The sequence below is a fragment of the Garra rufa genome, chromosome 13 (genome assembly GCF_049309525.1).
Source record: "Garra rufa chromosome 13, GarRuf1.0, whole genome shotgun sequence".
In the NCBI taxonomy this organism is placed as follows: domain Eukaryota; kingdom Metazoa; phylum Chordata; class Actinopteri; order Cypriniformes; family Cyprinidae; genus Garra; species Garra rufa.
In genome coordinates, this window is record NC_133373.1 from 21902644 (window position 1) to 21919579 (window position 16936).

The window sequence follows — 16936 nt, forward strand, 5'->3', positions numbered from 1 at the left end:
GGCCGACTGCCAACATGCAGTGGAACGAAGCGCGCCGCATCGTGGTCTGTGTTTGCAGCCTTTGTGCTTCCTGTGTCGCAACTTCAGATTTCTTTAGCCAGCATGAAAAGACAGCGCTCTCTCGTACATAACGGGATCCAAACCCTGAACGGGCCCAGACAAAGATGGCTTCCGCTCCTTTGGCCCTATCAGTGACTTGTGCACTTTGAGCATTCTATTCTGACCGGCGAAAGCCAGCGTCCACCGCCTGCGTTGTTGGTATAGTATAACTTGCACTGTACCCAGATGAAAAATGGAGGTGGCAGAATGGAGCTCGGTGTTGTGTTCGCCTGCACAAAAAGCCTGCCGTGACCCGGATTCGAACCGGAGTTGCTGCGGCCACAACGCAGAGTACTAACCGGCCGGGTCTGCTTAAAAAAACTCAGAAGTGCCCCAACCTACAGGTTCACTGGCTTGTTTGCCAAGGGATCTCAAATTTAAGGGTGCCTTCCAAGAAGTAGGGGTCACAGTTCAATTCAACATCTCACATAGCCTTCGTACTCGGTCGTGAGGGGAGGCCTGTAGCAAACTGACAGTTTGTCGCCCGAACAGGGACTTGAACCCTGGACCCTCAGATTAAAAGTCTGATGCTCTACCGACTGAGCTATCCGGGCCACATTGGGAGCATGACAGCAAACAATGTGCATTCTCTGTCTGCTTAAAGTTTGCGGTACTGCAGGATGAAGGCCACAGACTACTAGGGCTGAGACTGATAGGCTTCTCCTGGCAAGTTTGGAACAGTGACATTGAATGAATGGACTCTTTTCACAACAGTTTGCTAACACTTTTTTGGCCTGGACAGAGAAGTAAATGGTGCTAGAAGTTCATAATGAGTAGGCTTCTTTTACACTGTTATATCAGAGCACCTAAAAGCTCTTCCATTGGACTTGGTTCTTTGGAAACACTGCTTGAAAAGAGATGTGGGAAGACCAGTTGTCGTGCAGCAACTGGAGTTAGAGGGGGGGAAAAAATCAGCTTCCAGGAAAAGCAGAGAAGGCACAGTTGCTGTCGCAAACAGCCAAGAAGGCAAAGCGCTTCGTAGTCGGCAGGGTTCGAACCTGCGCGGGGAGACCCCAATGGATTTCGAGTCCATCGCCTTAACCTCTCAGCCACGACTACACCTGAGGGTGTTTTGCGTGCTTTTTGGTTGGCTAGATGTGGGGAGCATAGGACATCGCGGACAACCTGCACTGCACCCGGATGAAAAATGGAGGTGGCAGAAAGGAGCTCTTCTTTTTTAACTTTTACTCCTCCCATTTACAGTGAGGGGGCCATTAAATTCATGTTGGCAGGTGTCGGCACCCTAGATTACCCTTGGTGAGTGTAGTGGTTTAGCACAGGGAGCGCACAGGCCCAAGGAAATGGAGCCATAGCTCGAGTTTCTCTTCATCAATGCATAAATCTTTCGCCTTTTACTAAAGATTTCCGTGGAGAGGAACATTTGCGAGTGACCTGTATTTTTGGGGGCTCTGCTCACAGCAGAGCTGTACTGGAGTGTCAAGAGCAGAATCAAACTGGCCGCCCGCCAACGTGCAGTGGAACGAAGCGCGCCTCATCATGGTCTGTGTTTGCGGCCTTTGCGCTTTCTGCGTCGCAACTTCAAATTTCTTTAGCCAGCGTGGAAAGACAGCACTCTCTCGTACATGACGGGATCCAAACAAAGATGGCTTCAGCTCCTTTGGCCCTATCAGTGACTCGTGCGCTTCAAGCATTCCTTTCAGAATGCTAAAAGCTAGAATCCACCACCTGCGTTGGTGGTATAGTGGTGAGCATAGCTGCCTTCCAAGCAGTTGACCCGGGTTCGATTCCCGGCCAACGCATTCCTTTTGGCTCCGGCTGACGTTGAAGCAGAATTGCTTCTGTGACCTCTGTCTGCCCCAAAAACTTTTGGATGAGTCGTTCAGAAGCAGTAAAAAGCTAGGACTCCCCGTCAGGGGATCGAACCCCGGTCTTCCGCGAGACAGGCGGAGATAATGTCCACTATACTAACGAGGAGCTGCGCTTGCTGGCCTTCGCCCCCAGCCGGCGTGATTTCACCGACATCACCAAAACGAGCCATTACTCCATGAAAAACCAGATCAACCTGCCATGACCTTATTAAGTCTCTCAATATCTTGAATGATACACATTACAGGGGGTCATTATTTGGACCACTTTATTATTTACATTTTTTTTTTTTTTTTTCACTTTTCATACGGGGGGCATGAAAAAAGGGATGACATTGACTTGATTGGGTTTGTGAATATTGGGAGATGGAAGGGACTTTTGTAACTTGTACTCCTCCCATTTGGAGTGACGGTGGTGATGAAAAACATGTTGGCAGGCGTCGGCACCCTAGGTTACCCTTGGTAAGCGTAGTGGTTTACCAAAGGGAGCGCACAGGCCCAAGGGATTGGAGCCATAGCTCGAGTTTCTCTTCATCAACGCATAAATCTTTCGCCTTTTACTGAAGATTTCCGTGGACAGAAACATTTCCGAGTGACCTGTATTTTTGGGGGCTCTGCTCACAACAGAGCTATACTAGAGAGTCAAGAGCAGAGTGAATCTGGCCGACTGCCAACATGCAGTGGAACGAAGCGCGCCACGTCGTGGTCTGTGTTTGCAGCCTTTGTGCTTCCTGTGTCGCAACTTCAGATTTCTTTAGCCAGCATGAAAAGACAGCGCTCTCTCGTACATAACGGGATCCAAACCCTGAACGGGCCCAAACAAAGATGGCTTCCGCTCCTTTGGCCCTATCAGTGACTTGTGCACTTTGAGCATTCTTTTCTGACCGGCGAAAGCCAGCGTCCACCGCCTGCGTTGTTGGTATAGTATAACTTGCACTGTACCCAGATGAAAAATGGAGGTGGCAGAATGGAGCTCGGTGTTGTGTTCGCCTGCACAAAAAGCCTGCCGTGACCCGGATTCGAACCGGAGTTGCTGCGGCCACAACGCAGAGTACTAACCGGCCGGGTCTGCTTAAAAAAACTCAGAAGTGCCCCAACCTACAGGTTCACTGGCTTGTTTGCCAAGGGATCTCAAATTTAAGGGTGCCTTCCAAGAAGTAGGGGTCACAGTTCAATTCAACATCTCACATAGCCTTCGTACTCGGTCGTGAGGGGAGGCCTGTAGCAAACTGACAGCTTGTCGCCCGAACAGGGACTTGAATCCTGGACCCTCAGATTAAAAGTCTGATGCTCTACCGACTGAGCTATCCGGGCCACGTTGGATGCATGACAGCAAACAATGTGCATTCTCTGTCTGCTTAAAGTTTGCGGTACTGCAGGATGAAGGCCACAGACTACTAGGGCTGAGACTGATAGGCTTCTCCTGGCAAGTTTGGAACAGTGACATTGAATGAATGGACTCTTTTCACAACAGTTTGCTAACACTTTTTTGGCCTGGACAGAGAAGTAAATGGTGCTAGATGTTCATAATGAGTAGGCTTCTTTTACACTGTTATATCAGAGCACCTAAAAGCTCTTCCATTGGACTTGGTTCTTTGGAAACACTGCTTGAAAAGAGATGTGGGAAGACCAGTTGTCGTGCAGCAACTGGAGTTAGAGGGGGGAAAAAATCAGCTTCCAGGAAAAGTAGAGAAGGCACAGTTGCTGTCGCAAACAGCCAAGAAGGCAAAGCGCTTCGTAGTCGGCAGGGTTCGAACCTGCGCGGGGAGACCCCAGTGGATTTCGAGACCATCGCCTTAACCTCTCAGCCACGACTACACCTGAGGGTGTTTTGCGTGCTTTTTGGTTGGCTAGATGTGGGCAGCATAGGACATCGCAGACAACCTGCACTGCACCTGGATGAAAAATGGAGGTGGCAGAAAGGAGCTCTTCTTTTTTAACTTTTACTCCTCCCATTTACAGTGAGGGGGCCATTAAATTCATGTTGGCAGGTGTCGGCACCCTAGATTACCCTTGGTGAGTGTAGTGGTTTAGCACAGGGAGCGCACAGGCCCAAGGAAATGGAGCCATAGCTCGAGTTTCTCTTCATCAACGCATAAATCTTTCGCCTTTTACTAAAGATTTCCGTGGAGAGGAACATTTGCGAGTGACCTGTATTTTTGGGGGCTCTGCTCACAGCAGAGCTGTACTGGAGTGTCAAGAGCAGAATCAAACTGGCCGCCCGCCAACGTGCAGTGGAACGAAGCGCGCCTCATCATGGTCTGTGTTTGCGGCCTTTGCGCTTTCTGCGTCGCAACTTCAAATTTCTTTAGCCAGCGTGGAAAGACAGCACTCTCTCGTACATGACGGGATCCAAACAAAGATGGCTTCAGCTCCTTTGGCCCTATCAGTGACTCGTGCGCTTCAAGCATTCCTTTCAGAATGCTAAAAGCTAAAATCCACCACCTGCGTTGGTGGTATAGTGGTGAGCATAGCTGCCTTCCAAGCAGTTGACCCGGGTTCGATTCCCGGCCAACGCATTCCTTTTGGCTCCGGCTGACGTTGAAGCAGAATTGCTTCTGTGACCTCTGTCTGCACCAAAAACTTTTGGATGAGTCGTTCAGAAGCAGTAAAAAGCTAGGACTCCCCGTCGGGGAATCGAACCCCAGTCTTCCGCGTGACAGGCGGAGATACTGTCCACTATACTAACGAGGAGCTGCGTTTGCTGGCCTTCGCCCCCAGCCGGCGTGATTTCACCGACATCACCAAAACGAGCCATTACTCCATGAAAAACCAGATCAACCTGCCATGACCTTATTAAGTCTCTCAATATCTTGAATGATACACATTACAGGGGGTCATTATTTGGACCACTTTATTATTTACATTTTTTTTTTCACTTTTCATACGGGGGGCATGAAAAAAGGGATGACATTGACTTGATTGGGTTTGTGAATATTGGGAGATGGAAGGGACTTTTGTAACTTGTACTCCTCCCATTTGGAGTGACGGTGGTGATGAAAAACATGTTGGCAGGCGTCGGCACCCTAGGTTACCCTTGGTAAGCGTAGTGGTTTACCAAAGGGAGCGCACAGGCCCAAGGGATTGGAGCCATAGCTCGAGTTTCTCTTCATCAACGCATAAATCTTTCGCCTTTTACTGAAGATTTCCGTGGACAGAAACATTTCCGAGTGACCTGTATTTTTGGGGGCTCTGCTCACAACAGAGCGATACTAGAGAGTCAAGAGCAGAGTGAATCTGGCCGACTGCCAACATGCAGTGGAACGAAGCGCGCCGCATCGTGGTCTGTGTTTGCAGCCTTTGTGCTTCCTGTGTCGCAACTTCAGATTTCTTTAGCCAGCATGAAAAGACAGCGCTCTCTCGTACATAACGGGATCCAAACCCTGAACGGGCCCAGACAAAGATGGCTTCCGCTCCTTTGGCCCTATCAGTGACTTGTGCACTTTGAGCATTCTATTCTGACCGGCGAAAGCCAGCGTCCACCGCCTGCGTTGTTGGTATAGTATAACTTGCACTGTACCCAGATGAAAAATGGAGGTGGCAGAATGGAGCTCGGTGTTGTGTTCGCCTGCACAAAAAGCCTGCCGTGACCCGGATTCGAACCGGAGTTGCTGCGGCCACAACGCAGAGTACTAACCGGCCGGGTCTGCTTAAAAAAACTCAGAAGTGCCCCAACCTACAGGTTCACTGGCTTGTTTGCCAAGGGATCTCAAATTTAAGGGTGCCTTCCAAGAAGTAGGGGTCACAGTTCAATTCAACATCTCACATAGCCTTCGTACTCGGTCGTGAGGGGAGGCCTGTAGCAAACTGACAGTTTGTCGCCCGAACAGGGACTTGAACCCTGGACCCTCAGATTAAAAGTCTGATGCTCTACCGACTGAGCTATCCGGGCCACATTGGGAGCATGACAGCAAACAATGTGCATTCTCTGTCTGCTTAAAGTTTGCGGTACTGCAGGATGAAGGCCACAGACTACTAGGGCTGAGACTGATAGGCTTCTCCTGGCAAGTTTGGAACAGTGACATTGAATGAATGGACTCTTTTCACAACAGTTTGCTAACACTTTTTTGGCCTGGACAGAGAAGTAAATGGTGCTAGAAGTTCATAATGAGTAGGCTTCTTTTACACTGTTATATCAGAGCACCTAAAAGCTCTTCCATTGGACTTGGTTCTTTGGAAACACTGCTTGAAAAGAGATGTGGGAAGACCAGTTGTCGTGCAGCAACTGGAGTTAGAGGGGGGGAAAAAATCAGCTTCCAGGAAAAGCAGAGAAGGCACAGTTGCTGTCGCAAACAGCCAAGAAGGCAAAGCGCTTCGTAGTCGGCAGGGTTCGAACCTGCGCGGGGAGACCCCAATGGATTTCGAGTCCATCGCCTTAACCTCTCAGCCACGACTACACCTGAGGGTGTTTTGCGTGCTTTTTGGTTGGCTAGATGTGGGGAGCATAGGACATCGCGGACAACCTGCACTGCACCCGGATGAAAAATGGAGGTGGCAGAAAGGAGCTCTTCTTTTTTAACTTTTACTCCTCCCATTTACAGTGAGGGGGCCATTAAATTCATGTTGGCAGGTGTCGGCACCCTAGATTACCCTTGGTGAGTGTAGTGGTTTAGCACAGGGAGCGCACAGGCCCAAGGAAATGGAGCCATAGCTCGAGTTTCTCTTCATCAATGCATAAATCTTTCGCCTTTTACTAAAGATTTCCGTGGAGAGGAACATTTGCGAGTGACCTGTATTTTTGGGGGCTCTGCTCACAGCAGAGCTGTACTGGAGTGTCAAGAGCAGAATCAAACTGGCCGCCCGCCAACGTGCAGTGGAACGAAGCGCGCCTCATCATGGTCTGTGTTTGCGGCCTTTGCGCTTTCTGCGTCGCAACTTCAAATTTCTTTAGCCAGCGTGGAAAGACAGCACTCTCTCGTACATGACGGGATCCAAACAAAGATGGCTTCAGCTCCTTTGGCCCTATCAGTGACTCGTGCGCTTCAAGCATTCCTTTCAGAATGCTAAAAGCTAGAATCCACCACCTGCGTTGGTGGTATAGTGGTGAGCATAGCTGCCTTCCAAGCAGTTGACCCGGGTTCGATTCCCGGCCAACGCATTCCTTTTGGCTCCGGCTGACGTTGAAGCAGAATTGCTTCTGTGACCTCTGTCTGCCCCAAAAACTTTTGGATGAGTCGTTCAGAAGCAGTAAAAAGCTAGGACTCCCCGTCAGGGGATCGAACCCCGGTCTTCCGCGAGACAGGCGGAGATAATGTCCACTATACTAACGAGGAGCTGCGCTTGCTGGCCTTCGCCCCCAGCCGGCGTGATTTCACCGACATCACCAAAACGAGCCATTACTCCATGAAAAACCAGATCAACCTGCCATGACCTTATTAAGTCTCTCAATATCTTGAATGATACACATTACAGGGGGTCATTATTTGGACCACTTTATTATTTACATTTTTTTTTTTTTTTTTCACTTTTCATACGGGGGGCATGAAAAAAGGGATGACATTGACTTGATTGGGTTTGTGAATATTGGGAGATGGAAGGGACTTTTGTAACTTGTACTCCTCCCATTTGGAGTGACGGTGGTGATGAAAAACATGTTGGCAGGCGTCGGCACCCTAGGTTACCCTTGGTAAGCGTAGTGGTTTACCAAAGGGAGCGCACAGGCCCAAGGGATTGGAGCCATAGCTCGAGTTTCTCTTCATCAACGCATAAATCTTTCGCCTTTTACTGAAGATTTCCGTGGACAGAAACATTTCCGAGTGACCTGTATTTTTGGGGGCTCTGCTCACAACAGAGCTATACTAGAGAGTCAAGAGCAGAGTGAATCTGGCCGACTGCCAACATGCAGTGGAACGAAGCGCGCCACGTCGTGGTCTGTGTTTGCAGCCTTTGTGCTTCCTGTGTCGCAACTTCAGATTTCTTTAGCCAGCATGAAAAGACAGCGCTCTCTCGTACATAACGGGATCCAAACCCTGAACGGGCCCAAACAAAGATGGCTTCCGCTCCTTTGGCCCTATCAGTGACTTGTGCACTTTGAGCATTCTTTTCTGACCGGCGAAAGCCAGCGTCCACCGCCTGCGTTGTTGGTATAGTATAACTTGCACTGTACCCAGATGAAAAATGGAGGTGGCAGAATGGAGCTCGGTGTTGTGTTCGCCTGCACAAAAAGCCTGCCGTGACCCGGATTCGAACCGGAGTTGCTGCGGCCACAACGCAGAGTACTAACCGGCCGGGTCTGCTTAAAAAAACTCAGAAGTGCCCCAACCTACAGGTTCACTGGCTTGTTTGCCAAGGGATCTCAAATTTAAGGGTGCCTTCCAAGAAGTAGGGGTCACAGTTCAATTCAACATCTCACATAGCCTTCGTACTCGGTCGTGAGGGGAGGCCTGTAGCAAACTGACAGCTTGTCGCCCGAACAGGGACTTGAATCCTGGACCCTCAGATTAAAAGTCTGATGCTCTACCGACTGAGCTATCCGGGCCACGTTGGATGCATGACAGCAAACAATGTGCATTCTCTGTCTGCTTAAAGTTTGCGGTACTGCAGGATGAAGGCCACAGACTACTAGGGCTGAGACTGATAGGCTTCTCCTGGCAAGTTTGGAACAGTGACATTGAATGAATGGACTCTTTTCACAACAGTTTGCTAACACTTTTTTGGCCTGGACAGAGAAGTAAATGGTGCTAGAAGTTCATAATGAGTAGGCTTCTTTTACACTGTTATATCAGAGCACCTAAAAGCTCTTCCATTGGACTTGGTTCTTTGGAAACACTGCTTGAAAAGAGATGTGGGAAGACCAGTTGTCGTGCAGCAACTGGAGTTAGAGGGGGGAAAAATCAGCTTCCAGGAAAAGTAGAGAAGGCACAGTTGCTGTCGCAAACAGCCAAGAAGGCAAAGCGCTTCGTAGTCGGCAGGGTTCGAACCTGCGCGGGGAGACCCCAATGGATTTCGAGTCCATCGCCTTAACCTCTCAGCCACGACTACACCTGAGGGTGTTTTGCATGCTTTTTGGTTGGCTAGATGTGGGCAGCATAGGACATCGCGGACAACCTGCACTGCACCCGGATGAAAAATGGAGGTGGCAGAAAGGAGCTCTTCTTTTTTAACTTTTACCCCTCCCATTTACAGTGAGGGGGCCATTAAATTCATGTTGGCAGGTGTCGGCACCCTAGATTACCCTTGGTGAGTGTAGTGGTTTAGCACAGGACGCGCACAGGCCCAAGGAAATGGAGCCATTGCTCGAGTTTCTCTTCATCAACGCATAAATCTTTCGCCTTTTACTGAAGATTTCCGTGGACAGAAACATTTCTGAGTGACCTGTATTTTTGGGGGCTCTGCTCACAACAGAGCTATACTAGAGAGTCAAGAGCAGAGTGAATCTGGCCGACTGCCAACATGCAGTGGAACAAAGCGCGCCGCGTCGTGGTCTGTGTTTGCAGCCTTTGTGCTTCCTGTGTCGCAACTTCAGATTTCTTTAGCCAGCATGAAAAGACAGCGCTCTCTCGTACATAACGGGATCCAAACCCTGAACGGGCCCAAACAAAGATGGCTTCCGCTCCTTTGGCCCTATCAGTGACTTGTGCACTTTGAGCATTCTTTTCTGACCGCGAAAGCCAGCGTCCACCGCCTGCGTTGTTGGTATAGTATAACTTGCACTGTACCCAGATGAAAAATGGAGGTGGCAGAATGGAGCTCGGTGTTGTGTTCGCCTGCACAAAAAGCCTGCCGTGACCCGGATTCGAACCAGAGTTGCTGCGGCCACAACGCAGAGTACTAACCGGCCGGGTCTGCTTAAAAAAACTCAGAAGTGCCCCAACCTGCAGCTTCACTGGCTTGTTTGCCAAGGGATCTCAAATTTAAGGGTGCCTTCCAAGAAGTAGGGGTCACAGTTCAATTCAACATCTCACATAGCTTTCGTACTCGGTCGTGAGGGGAGGCCTGTAGCAAACTGAGAACTTGTCACCCGAACAGGGATTTGAACCCTGGACCCTCAGATTAAAAGTCTGGTGCTCTACCGACTGAGCTATCCGGGCCACATTGGGTGCATGACAGCAAACAATGTGCATTCTCTGTCTGCTTAAAGTTTGCGGTACTGCAGGATGAAGGCCACAGACTACTAGGGCTGAGACTGATAGGCTTCTCCTGGCAAGTTTGGAACAGTGACATTGAATGAATGGACTCTTTTCACAACAGTTTGCTAACACTTTTTTGGCCTGGACAGAGAAGTAAATGGTGCTAGAAGTTCATAATGAGTAGGCTTCTTTTACACTGTTTTATCAGAGCACCTAAAAGCTCTTCCATTGGACTTGGTTCTTTGGGAACACTGCTTGAAAAGAGATGTGGGAAGACCAGTTGTCGTGCAGCAACTGGAGTTAGAGGGGGGAAAAATCAGCTTCCAGGAAAAGTAGAGAAGACACACTTGCTGTCGCAAACAGCCAAGAAGGCAAAGCACTTCGTAGTCAGTAGGGTTGGAACCTGCGCGGGGAGACCCCAATGGATTTCGAGTCCATCACCTTAATCTTTTTTTTTTATTAGAAAAATATTCCATAATATACATTATATACATTTACAAACATCTTTTAAACATCAGCTCAGAATCATATTCAAAGTTATTTACAATTATTTTAAGTTTTAGCTCACTATGACATGTATTACTGAAAACAACATGTAAAGAACAACAATTATTCAGGCAATACCATTTTCAATCCCTCTCGAATATACATAATGTAAGGATTATTATACATAAAATTCTTGCAAAACACAGCCTCATTCTCTTCCATTTTAAAATATTCATCAACAGTTCTAAAATATTGTTCCAGTTTTCTTTTATACATTTTCCAGACATCAATGTTTGCACGTTTGTTTTTCACAATGTTTCTCCTTTCCCAAATTGCCTTTCTTGCAACAGATAAAAACAGATTTATAAGCTTTGTTTTACTTCCATTGAAACCAAATAAAAATATTTTACACCATTCTGACTCCTCCTCAATTTACTCTGTTCTACTTGTCATCATCCTTTTCATCATTTCTTTTAACTTTCCCATAAAGTTGTTTCATTTAGCACATTTAAAAACAAGTGCATAATACTTTCATTTTCTAGTTCACATACTTTACATAGTGCGTTATCACTACTGCCAATTTGTGCCAATTTTGTTTCAGTAAAAATGACATTGTGTCTGATAAAATAGTCCAAAGATTCAAGGTTTGCGTCTAAGTATTTCCACTTTAAATTTTTCCAGATTCTCTCCTCATCTATTTTTTCCAAAATTGTTCCGCAACTGGTCTTTTACACACTTTATTTCTAAAACATATGTAGAAATCTTTCAGAACACATTCTTGAAAGTCTTTCTCTTTTCCCTTTAAAAGCACTTTCACATTATCATTGCTTTCATCCTTTTTTTCAATTTTCTCAATCCATTCTTTAGGTATTGCCCTTTTCACTATTCCAAATTGTTTCTCTAGAGTTTCTCTTCTAATATCTTCCCCAATCTCATGCACAGCATCCACAATTACTTGGCTTGGTAAAAAACCCTCTTTAATCTCGTATAAAACATCCTTAACTTGTCGTACACCTGCTTCCAACCAATATTTAAAATATACTTATTTCTCCTGAGTTAAAATGTTAGCATTTAAAAACAAAGGTTGATTCAATAACATTTTTCTTCCTTCAGGTTTAAAATCGATGAAATTTAAAAACTCTGTCCATGCTTGTAAAACTTCTCTATAAAAACCATGAATCCCATTCATCATGCTTTGCTTCAGTTTCATCCATAAGATATCATCATTCATATTAAAACCCCCACATTTGTTAAGATAAAACCTCATTACATGCTTCCATTCTGCTATAAAATCCTTGTTTAAATACCTTTTCACCACTTTGACTCTCATGCTTTTCTTTCTTGTCTCTGGGTCTATCAATCCCATATCCCCTTCATCCGTTGACCCTATTAAAACATTGTACCCAATTCTTGGTGGTTTCCCTTCCCAGATAAAATTCAAAACACATTGTTTTACTCTTTGCGCTTGCCATCGATCCATAGGGATAACACCCAACACATACCACATTTTTGACAGCATCAATGTATTTACGATTAGTACCTTTCCTTTCAGATTTACTCTCCTCTGTTTCCACCATTCCAACCTCCTTTCCATTCCTCCAATTATTTTGTCCCACATTATCTCCTTAACTCTTTTTTCATTTTCTCCAAATGTTATCCCTAGAATCTTTATTTCTTGCTGGTCTTTGAAGTTAAAAACATCATTCCCTATTCTCATGACCACAGTTTTTTCCATATTTACTTTAGCACCTGATCCCTTACAATATCTTTGAATAATTTTCATTGCATTTGCCACACTTTTAATTTCTTTTAAAATCAATGTAGTATCGTCTGCGTACTGCGTACATTTCAGAGTGACCTGTATTTTTGGGGGCTCTGCTCACAACAGAGCTATACTAGAGTGTCAAGAGCAGAGTAAATCTGTCCGCCTGCTAACGTGCAGTGGAATCGAAATGTGCCTCGTTTTGTTTTTGTTTGCAGCCTTTGCGCTTCCTGCATTGCAGCTTCAAGTTTCTTTAATCAATATGAAAAGACAGCACTCTCTCATACATGTGTTTTAAATTAAATACAGTTTAATTGTACCAGTTATTATAGTAACGTTTACAAAACTAAGCAAGATAAAATAACAATTAAATGAAATCAATAAAATAATAATAAAAAAAAAACAATGCGATACAATAAAATATAATACTTTTGGTATTATTTGTAATGAACAAATGAAAATTAATGAAATAATTTTTTAATTACAGATTAAACAACAGTAATAATAATACAATTTTAATAATAAAAATGTAATAATAAAACAAGAAAATAGAACAAACAAGAAAAAAAAATATTTTAAATGAAGACGTTTCAGAGTTTAATAGTAACAATTATTAACATTTAGTGTTTACAAAACTTGGTATGATAAACAATGTTGATAAAAGTCAATAAAAAAACACTAAAATACAATGCAATGCAATACAATACAATATATTACTTTTGGTATTTTAATGAACAAACAGAAATAAATCATATAATTTTAAATTATAGATTAAATAACAACAATAATAAAAGAATCTAAAGTTGTGGATAACTAAGGAAAAAACATTTTTTTAAATAAATCATTATGTACAGAGTTTAATAGTAACAGTTATGAACATATAATTGCAAGGTATATTATGGCAAGGTCCCTTTTTTGACCACAACAGCAGACAAAAGTTTACTACATTTGGATTGGATATTGGTGGACTAACATAAGCAAACTATCCAATGCCATCAGATAAAGATCCCAAGACAACAGCCAGACACCTCTTAGAGGGCAAGAAGAAGACCTTCGGTACAAAGCCCAGGAAGTACAGAACTTACTATTGATCAAAATGCAGTTTCTGCCCTCCACCCACCTTGAGACTGATTCCTAAGGTTTTGGCCCTGTGATGGTCATAAAAATTCTTTAGGATCTCCAGATGCAGCAGCAGTGGGTGAAACAAAGAGAGATCATGGAGATCCATCCAAATCCATTCATAACTATGTTTTCAAACCTTGAACTGATACAAACCACAACACACACGTCTTATACTTATTCAAAGAAATAAGTATTCTTACTGACAGTGATGTGTAGTGCAACATTGTTATGTTCTGTGTATTGCACTGGCCCTTTAAGAAAATCTGTATATGTGCATGCAAGGGGGCGCGCCTAAAAGAGCATAAGAAAAGAGGATGTCTCTTCTTCCACTAAATCCACCACCACCGTTCCTGGAATGCCCGGGCGAGCCAAAGCTGACTTTTACTGCATGGAAGTGGCAATTTGATAACTATTTGCTGGCTATCGGTGGTGACAAGTTTCCGGATGAACGAAAAAGAGCGTTGCTGATCCACTGCTTAGGCGCGGAAGGACAGCGCCTGTACAATACATTGCCACTCTAACACGACGAATACAATGGGACTGTGTCTGCATTGACGACCTTCTTTCAACCCAAGGTTAATGTGGTAGCGGAAAGGTACCGGTTCAGACAGCGAGCCCAACATGTGGGTGAGTCGACAGATCATTACATAGCAGCTCTGCGCGAGCTTGTTGCAACTTGTGCGTTTGGTACCTTCGAAAATGAGATGCTGCGTGATCAGCTGATCGAGAAGACATCCGTACCATGTATTAGAGAGAGGTTGCTGCTTGAATCTGAATCGACTCTCGATAAAGCTCTAGAAATCGCGAGGCAAATTGAAACTGCCAGTGCTGAGGCAAAGACGATGTTGGAAGGTGAATTCAAAGCTGTGAGTGCAGTACAATTCAGAATGACTCAAAAACGAGGAGGGCAACGAAAAAAATGTTTCACCAGTGAGAAAAAATCAGTTTCTACTCATTGCTATCGTTGTGGCTCCGCCAGTCACATGGCAAATAATGCATCTTGTCCTGCCGAAAATGCAAAATGTAAATCATGTGCAAAGACTGGCCATTTTGCTAAAGTATGCAAATCCAAAGAAAAGACAGTTAACGAACTTGCTGTGCCAGAAGTAACTGTACTTAGTCTGCAAAATACAGAAGAACAGGCAAAGCTTACGTGCACTGTTGAAATAACTGCACAAAATAATCATTGATACTTATTGATACAGGCTCAGCAGTATCTATCCTTCCTGAGTGTGTTTACAAGACAAAGCTCTGCAAATGCCCACTCACTAAACCCAGACTGCAGTTGGTCACATATTCAAAAGAAAAACTGACAGTCATTGGATGTCTCAAGGTGGATGTTTCCTATCAGAGCACAACCGCATCATCAGAGATGTACATTGTTGAAACAGGAAAGCCCATTCTAGGAATGGACCTAGTGACAGCATTGAATTTGCAGATCTCTGGTGGTCAGCTTTTGCCAGCAAATCAGCCTACCTGTGCGATGCTCCAGTCTTCAGCGGAGGCAGCCGTTGAGCCATCTACAGACTTTGGATTTGCAAAAGGATTCGTCCATAAAGTGAAGATCCGGCCACTGTCTGTCCGTGATGCAGTGTCGGCAGAGCTTTGCTACCTAGAAAATCACGGAATCATCAAGAAAATTGACTCCTCTGAATGGGCATCTCCTATAGTAGTAACTAAAAAAACAGGAGGTATACAGATGTGTGTAGACCTGCGGGAGCCTAACAAAGCAGTCGTGGTAGACAGCTACCCACTTCCACTGATTGAAGATATTTTATCTGAACTGAGAAGTGCTGTGCTGTTCTCTACTCTAGATTTGAAACATGCGTACCATCAAGTTGAACTGCACACAGATAATCGTGATTTGACTGCTTTTGTGACACGATGGCCTCTTCAGGTTCAAGAGGGTACCTTATGGTGTGCACCATCCTACAAGGCTTAAAAGGCGTACAGTGCTACCTTGATGATGTAATCATTTTTGGCTCCACACAACAGGAGCACGATGAAAACCTGAAAGTTGTCTTGCAGAAAATACATCAGTCTGGACTGAAACTGAATGTTGAAAAATGTCGTCTTAAACAGACTACACTGCAGTTTTTAGGGTACACATTATCCCCAGAAGGTCTTCTTCCTGATGACACTCACATCAAGGCAATCCTGAAAGTTCCAGCACCAAGTGATGGACCCAGTCTGTGGTCTTTCCTGGGCCTCACCGCATGGTACAGTAAATTTGTGCCAAACTATGCAACAGTGGTTGAGCCACTCAGAGCACTTTTGCACAAAGACAATGCATTTTCGTGGCCCTCCACTGCCCAAGCCAGTTTTGATAAAGTAAAGCACATGATTGTAAACAGTTCTGCTTTAGCCCTGTTTGACCCCAGACTGCCGACTATTCTCTCCACAGATACTTCACACTATTGCTTGGGAGCAGTCCTCACGCAGATGACAGAGCAGGGGACAGAACAGACTGTTGCATTCGCATCGCGAAGCCTGTCAGAAGCTGAGAGAAAATACTCAGTTGTAGAAAAGGAGGCCTTAGCTTGCGTCTGGGCTGCAGAGAAGTGGAGAACCTGGCTGTGGGGCAGAAAGTTCTTACTCCGAACTGACCATCAAGCCCTCACAACCCTCTTGTCCACAAAAGGTAATAACAGAGCTGGCCTCCGGGTGGCCAGATGGTCTGCCCGATTGCTTGAATTTGATTATGATGTCCAGTACAGAAAAGGAACTCTGAACCAGGTCGCTGATTGTCTTTCAAGATTACCGCTCTCTGATGCAGCTGAGAACAGTGACAATACACTGGAGTCTGTGGCGGCAATATTGACTGACCTCAGTACAGTTTCAAAGGATGATTTCAAAGCTGCATGCCGATCCTGCCCAGAACTCACAGAACTCCGTACGCAGCTGCAGGCACGATGGTCCTCATGGAAGTCAGGTAACCAGAATCTCAGAGCATATTACCTGATCCGAGATGAACTAACGGTGATTGATGACTTGGTTGTCAGAGGCACCCACCGCCTAATAGTTCCACAGGTGCTGAGGAAAAGGATGATAGAACTTGCCCATGAAATCCACCAAGGCATTGTTCGGACAAAACAACGCCTTAGAGAGATGTACTGCTGGCCTAAAATGGACCTTCAGACTGAAGCTTACATCAAGCACTGTTCTATCTGCAAACAACATGACAAGACTTCAGTTATTCATACGGCTCCACTCACTCCGGTTCCTCTTACAGATGCAGCATGGGAAAAGGTGAGCGTGGATATTGTGGGACCTTTTGACTTAGCTCCACATGATTGCAGATATGCAGTCACCCTGATAGACTACTACAGTAAGTGGCCGGAGGTTGCTTTCTGTGCCAAAGCAGATACAAATGCTGTTATCACAATGCTCACCTCAATTTTCAGTCGAGAAGGAAACCCTTGTGAACTTGTGTCAGACAATGGGAGCCAGTTTGTCTCACATGAATTCTCAGCATTCCTACTGAAAAGGGGAATACGACACATCAAGTCCTCAGTCTACTAACCTAGATCCAATGGTGAAGTGGAAAGATTTAACAGAGTGTTGAAAGATTG

The 16936-nt window shown here is 45.3% G+C and overlaps 13 non-coding genes across 13 annotated transcripts; 7 read left to right on the top strand and 6 right to left on the bottom strand.

Annotated features, from left to right (window-relative positions):
- Nucleotides 1-580: 580 nt before the first annotated feature.
- trnak-uuu (transfer RNA lysine (anticodon UUU)) lies at nucleotides 581-653 on the bottom strand. Its single transcript has one exon. It is a non-coding gene; the product is annotated as a tRNA-Lys (tRNA).
- Nucleotides 654-1076: 423 nt separating this feature from the next.
- On the bottom strand, nucleotides 1077-1158 carry trnas-cga (transfer RNA serine (anticodon CGA)). The gene has a single exon. It is a non-coding gene; the product is annotated as a tRNA-Ser (tRNA).
- Nucleotides 1159-1409: 251 nt separating this feature from the next.
- Nucleotides 1410-1525, top strand: LOC141283977 (U5 spliceosomal RNA). Its single transcript, XR_012338344.1, has one exon. It is a non-coding gene; the product is annotated as a U5 spliceosomal RNA (small nuclear RNA).
- A 916-nt stretch (nucleotides 1526-2441) lies between these two features.
- Nucleotides 2442-2556, top strand: LOC141283904 (U5 spliceosomal RNA). The gene has a single exon (XR_012338270.1). It is a non-coding gene; the product is annotated as a U5 spliceosomal RNA (small nuclear RNA).
- Nucleotides 2557-3661: 1105 nt separating this feature from the next.
- On the bottom strand, nucleotides 3662-3743 carry trnas-cga (transfer RNA serine (anticodon CGA)). Its single transcript has one exon. It is a non-coding gene; the product is annotated as a tRNA-Ser (tRNA).
- Nucleotides 3744-3994: 251 nt separating this feature from the next.
- Nucleotides 3995-4110, top strand: LOC141283969 (U5 spliceosomal RNA). Its single transcript, XR_012338335.1, has one exon. It is a non-coding gene; the product is annotated as a U5 spliceosomal RNA (small nuclear RNA).
- Nucleotides 4111-5019: 909 nt separating this feature from the next.
- Nucleotides 5020-5134, top strand: LOC141283909 (U5 spliceosomal RNA). The gene has a single exon (XR_012338276.1). It is a non-coding gene; the product is annotated as a U5 spliceosomal RNA (small nuclear RNA).
- Nucleotides 5135-5744: 610 nt separating this feature from the next.
- trnak-uuu (transfer RNA lysine (anticodon UUU)) lies at nucleotides 5745-5817 on the bottom strand. The gene has a single exon. It is a non-coding gene; the product is annotated as a tRNA-Lys (tRNA).
- A 423-nt stretch (nucleotides 5818-6240) lies between these two features.
- trnas-cga (transfer RNA serine (anticodon CGA)) lies at nucleotides 6241-6322 on the bottom strand. Its single transcript has one exon. It is a non-coding gene; the product is annotated as a tRNA-Ser (tRNA).
- A 251-nt stretch (nucleotides 6323-6573) lies between these two features.
- On the top strand, nucleotides 6574-6689 carry LOC141283978 (U5 spliceosomal RNA). The gene has a single exon (XR_012338345.1). It is a non-coding gene; the product is annotated as a U5 spliceosomal RNA (small nuclear RNA).
- Nucleotides 6690-7605: 916 nt separating this feature from the next.
- On the top strand, nucleotides 7606-7720 carry LOC141283905 (U5 spliceosomal RNA). The gene has a single exon (XR_012338271.1). It is a non-coding gene; the product is annotated as a U5 spliceosomal RNA (small nuclear RNA).
- A 1104-nt stretch (nucleotides 7721-8824) lies between these two features.
- trnas-cga (transfer RNA serine (anticodon CGA)) lies at nucleotides 8825-8906 on the bottom strand. Its single transcript has one exon. It is a non-coding gene; the product is annotated as a tRNA-Ser (tRNA).
- A 251-nt stretch (nucleotides 8907-9157) lies between these two features.
- On the top strand, nucleotides 9158-9273 carry LOC141283893 (U5 spliceosomal RNA). The gene has a single exon (XR_012338259.1). It is a non-coding gene; the product is annotated as a U5 spliceosomal RNA (small nuclear RNA).
- The last annotated feature ends 7663 nt before the right edge of the window (nucleotides 9274-16936 follow it).